The sequence below is a fragment of the Aulonocara sp. 'chitande type north' Nkhata Bay genome, linkage group LG16 (genome assembly GCF_057382095.1).
Source record: "Aulonocara sp. 'chitande type north' Nkhata Bay isolate Kocher_YH1m ecotype deep benthic linkage group LG16, A_spYH_male_GT1.1, whole genome shotgun sequence".
Lineage (NCBI taxonomy): Eukaryota > Metazoa > Chordata > Actinopteri > Cichliformes > Cichlidae > Aulonocara > Aulonocara sp. 'chitande type north' Nkhata Bay.
The window spans coordinates 11,962,401-11,968,156 of record NC_141359.1 but is presented as its reverse complement, the minus strand read 5'-3'; positions in this window follow the sequence as shown (position 1 = coordinate 11,968,156).

Genomic DNA, 5,756 nt, shown 5'->3' with positions numbered 1-5,756 from the left:
TCGGGTGAACCAGTTTTTGTCTGATTTTTTCTCAATGGGCCCCTTGCAAAATGTTTTTATACCTTTCCACTTCCTCCATGTAAAGGTTGGCTACAATAGGTGACACCTCAAAGGAAGAGTACCCAGCCACTGGTACAGATATGTGGACGACACCTGGGTCAAAATCAAGACACAAGAAGTGGAATCCTTCACTGCGCACATTAACGCTGTGGATAAAAACATCAAGTTCACCAGGGAAGACACAAAGGACGACTGTTTGCCTTTCCTGGACTGCACTGTGCACATTGAAGAGAATGGCAACCTCAACATTGAAGTTTACCGGAAGCCCACACACACGGACCAGTACCTCCTCTTTGACTCCCATCACCCTCTGGAACACAAACTTGGAGTAATTAGGACCCTACACCACCAGGCAGAACATGTTCCCTCTAAGCCTGAAGGAAAAAAGAAGGAACACACACGTGTAAAGGAAGCACTCAAAACGTGCGGCTATCCTAAATGGGCGTTCTTAAAGTCAGCAAAGAGGCACAGAAAAGAAGACCAGACACCAGCGAGGGAGGATAAGAAAGACAGACGCAACAACATTGTCATCCCCTATGTAGCTGGTGTATCGGAAAAAAAAACTCAGGAGAGTTTTCTCCAAGCATGACATCCCGGTGCATTTCAGACCAAGCAACACACTCAGACAAAAACTGGTTCACCCGAAAGACAAAACGCCAAAACACAGACTTAACAATGTGGTGTATGCTGTACAGTGCAGCGAGGAATGCCCAGACCTCTACATTGGAGAGACCAAACAGCTACTTCACAAGCGCATGGCACAACACAGAAGAGCCACCTCCACAGGACAAGACTCAGCAGTCCATCTGCATCTTAAGGATAAAGGACACTCTTTCAAGGATGCCAATGTTCACATTTTGGACAGAGAGGACAGATGGTTTGAAAGAGGAGTGAAAGAAGCCATCTATGTCCACTGTGAGCGACCATCTTTGAACAGAGGCGGTGGTTTACGACACCAATTCTCTGCCATCTACAATCCAGTTTTGAGATCCCTTCCCAGACGCCTTAACGCCCACTCACATCCTGGGCCATCTGATCTCAGGAATTCGCATGATAAGGTGGGGCCAGGTTTCACAATGAGCTCACCCGAAACCCTGGCTGATTGGGACCCACACCCAGTTTCACACCTTGGCTCAGGCGATTAGAGGATCATCAGGGGGTCCTTTTGTCCCTCTGTGGGGGGTTACTCCCACTAGGTTTATATCTGGGACTCTCCACCATTTGACCTCAGAACTGAAGAAGCTTCTCGGATGAGAGGTGAAACGTCTTCAAGTAACTTAAAGAAGTCCAGACGCTTTTCTTTGCAAGCTCCTTTGACTACGATGACCTGGATGACTGGGAACCTTCACAGACTTAAACTAAACTGGTTACCACATCACTACAATGTAATAATCTGGCAATCAATGAATGAGTCCTTTTATTCAGGCAGTGATCAATGGATGTTGCAGGTGTACCAGCGAGAGGCCAGACTGGATAGAGAGCACTCCCTCCTGGAGGACATCACACAGCTGGAAAGACCTGTCTGTATTCACATGCTCACAAAAAATGGGTAAAAGGGGGAGAGAAAGACAAGATGAGAAAGAGGAAGAAAATAAAGAAGAAAGGAGAAGGATAGTCCTGTTAGAGGAGGATAAAAGGGGGAAATCTAGGAGCTGACAGGCACTGATTGACAGCCTGGCTCTAATGGATATCTACTCCCTTTTCAGAGCACAATCAGGTGAGGAGAGTGTGAATCATGCAGAACCCAGAGGTTCAGAGGCTACCTTCAGGTCCTGAACACAGGTACTTTCATGCAACAGAGCACAAAAGCAATGTTGGAGGGAATGAAACTTGTCCATTACAAGTCATGGTTGTACATAAGGCATTGTAAAAGGTACCTTTTAAAGTGAGCTGAATGGTTCCTAGTATTCCTGGGTTTTAGTCAGACTTCTACACAGAGATCAGTCCAGAAAAGCAATACTGCAACATCACAAATCATGCTCATGACTTCTTTTTTGGTTAGACTTCCTACTAGTATTAGATATTTAACACAAGGTATTAAAATCTAGGTCGATATGTAATCATTGATGTCACTCATGTATCTGAAATGAGTTTTAAAAATATCTGAATTGTCTGAGTCATGTCCACTTTTGAATAACTAATGTGTTCTTGTACAATCTAACAGGTCCAATTGTACACATAAGTGGGTCTGTATGGAAGACTTTTGTTGTAATGAAGAATTCCTTCTCTGCGCTCCACCTAGGCTGTCAGATGTATCCAGAGAACAGTTGCCTTTCCTCCAAGACCTCACAGTGCCCATCAATTTCTAACAGAAGAGTTTGCCCTGATGTCACAACATCGATTTTCCTTAAGCTCTCTCTCTTTGATCTGAACTGCCATGTTGCTCTCAGAAACAAACACTTGAATAATACCTGCATTTTTATATTGGATTATGTTGGTTAGTATGTTACCCACTCCCTCAAGAGGTGTGCTTATTTTTGATCACCTAATTTGCACTGCTTATGGTGGATGGCTTGCATTCATACATTTATGGATTTAAAAAAAATAGCATCCCAATAGCAGTGTGCTTGTGGCCTCTGTAATATGTACATGACTGAAAAAAATGTGGACAGTTTTAACACAGACTTTCTGTATAGTACAAAGCACTATGAGCTGCTTCCAGATATGAATTTACTTTTTAGATGAATGCCTAATGTGTTTGGAAATGTGAGATTGCTTGTAATGTGTTTATATGAGTTACACTACAGTCTCCTCAGTCAAAGGAGCTTGGAAAGAAAAGCGTCTGGACTTCTTTAAGTTACTTGAAGATGTTTCACCTCTCATCCGAGAAGCTTCTTCAGTTCTAAGGTCAAATGGTGGAGAGTCCCAGATATAAACCTAGTGGGAGTAACCCCCCACAGAGGGACAAAAGGACCCCCTGATGATCCTCTAATCGCCTGAGCCAAGGTGTGAAACTGGGCGTGGGTCCCAATCAGCCAGAGTTTCGGGTGAGTTCATTGTGAAACCTGGCCCCACCTTATCATGCGAATTCCTGAGGTCAGATGGCCCAGGATGTGAGTGGGCGTTAAGGCGTCTGGGAAGGGATCTCAAAACTGGATTGTAGATGGCAGAGAGTTGGTGTCGTAAACCCCCGCCTCTGTTCAAAGATGGTCGCTCACAGTGGACATAGATGGCTTCTTTCACTCCTCCTTCGAACCATCTGTCCTCTCTGTCCAAAATGTGAACATTGGCATCCTCGAAAGAGTGTCCTTTATCCTTAAGATGCAGATGGACTGCTGAGTCTTGTCCTGTGGAGGTGGCTCTTCTGTGTTGTGCCATGCGCTTGTGAAGTGGCTGTTTGGTCTCTCCAATGTAGAGGTCTGGGCATTCCTCGCTGCACTGTACAGCATACACCACATTGTTAAGTTTGTGTTTTGGTGTTTTGTCTTTCGGGTGAACCAGTTTCTGTCTGAGCGTGTTGCTGGGTCTGAAATACACTGGGATGTCATGCTTGGAGAAAACTCTCCTGAGTTTCTCTGATACACCGGCTACATAGGGGATGACAATGTTGTAGCGTCTGTCCTTCTTATCCTCCCTCGCTGGTGTCTGGTCTTCTTTTTTGTGCCTCTTTGCTGACTTTAAGAACGCCCATTTAGGATAGCCGCACGTTTTGAGTGCTTCCTTTACATGTGTGTGTTCCTTCTTTTTTCCTTCAGGCTTAGAGGGAACATGTTCTGCCCGGTGGTGTAGGGTCCTAATTACTCCAAGTTTGTGTTCCAGAGGGTGATGGGAGTCAAAGAGGAGGTACTGTGTGTGGGCTTCCGGTAAACTTCAATGTTGAGTTTGCCGTTCTCTTCAATGTGCACGGCGCAGTCCAGGAAAGGCAGACAGTTGTCCTTTGTGTCTTCCCTGGTGAACTTGATGTTTTTATCCACAGCGTTAATGTGCGCAGTGAAGGATTCCACTTCTTGTGTCTTGATTTTGACCCAGGTGTCGTCCACATATCTGTACCAGTGGCTGGGTACTCTTCCTTTGAAAGAGCCAAGAGCCTTCCTTTCCACTTCCTCCATGTAAAGGTTGGCTACAATAGGTGACACGGGGGAGCCCATGGCACAGCCATGTTTTTGTCTGTAAAAGCCTTCGTTGTACTTGAAATATGTAGTGGTGAGGCAGAGGTCTAACAGTGTGCAGATCTGATCGGGTGTGAAGTTGGTCCTGTCCTCCAAGGAGCTGTCTTCTTGTAGTCGTTTTCTGACAGTCTCCACCGCCTCCGTGGTGGGTATGCAAGTGAAAAGGGAGACTACATCAAAGGACACCATGGTTTCATCTAGATCCAGGGTAAGTTTCTGGACCTTGTCGGTGAAGTCGGTGGAGTTCTTGATGTGGTGTGGGGTGTTCCCCACGAGAGGCGCAAGGATGGTAGCTAGGTGTTTAGCAATGTTATAAGTGGCGGAGTTTATGCTACTGACTATGGGTCTGAGTGGGACAGCTTCCTTGTGGATCTTGGGAAGTCCATAGATGCAGGGTATGGCATCCCCTGGGTAAAGGCGGTGATATGTAAGGCGGTCAATAATTTTGTCCAAACAGTCTCCACAGTTCTCCTGCTTAATATGAAGCTTTGTGTCTTCATTTAGAGTAGACTAGAGGATGGAAACCTGCAGTAAATCTGTAATTGACTACAGATTAAATAAAGTGTAACCTTTCATACACATGCATTTCAGGCTTTAGCACTCTTGGCTCAGCATTCATTTTTTGATGAGTTGATGTCATCCATTGACCAGTTGAAATTGTGAATGCTTTGCTTTACTTGTGATTACGAGCTGAGTGTCCAAACACCAGCACAGATGGCAGCAAACTAAAATGCATCTGTTCAAATGTATCTGCACATTCCGCCAGCCAACCAAATCATGTCGTGATTGGCAGCCATCAAAAATCTTCTGGTATAATTCTGGCTGGATGTTTGACCATTTTTCTTGTCAGAGTTCCTTTAAATTGCTTTGTTTCCTGTCATTTACCCAGCTTTTCAGTGTAGTCCACATATTTTCAACATGGTTAAAATCAGGGCTTTGGGAAAGCCTTTCAAGAAGCCTAAGGTTCTCAGTCATCCAGGTCATCATAGTCCAAGTCTAACATTTCACCTCTCATCTGAGAAGCTTCTTTAGTGGTAAGAGCAATTTGTGGAGAGTCCCAGATTTTAAGTCCTATGGAAGTGTCCCCAAGAGGGTCATGGACCCCCTATTGATCTTCTACCTAATCACACAAGCCAAGGTGTGAAAAGGGGTGTGGGTCACAATCAGCCAAGGTTTCGGGTGAACCCATTGTGAAGCCTAGCCCCACCCTATCATGTGATTTCTTGAGGTCAGATGGCCCAGGATGTGAGTGAGAGTTAAGGTGTCTGTGGATGGATTTCAAAACTGGATTATAGGTGGCAGACAGTTTGTGTCATAAACCACCGCCTCTGTTCAAAGATGGTCGCTCACAGCGGACATACATTGCTTCTTTCACTCCTCTTACAAACCATCTGTCTTCTCTGTCCAAAATGTGAACATTGGCATCCTTGAAAGATTGACCTTTGTTCTTTAGGTACAGATGGACTGCTGAGTCTTGTCACATCGAGGTGGCTCTTCTGTGTTGTGCCATGCGTTTATGAAGTCCACTTCAAAAATGTCTTCAAGGAAACTTAAAGAAGTTCAGATGCTTTTCTTTCCAAGGTCCTT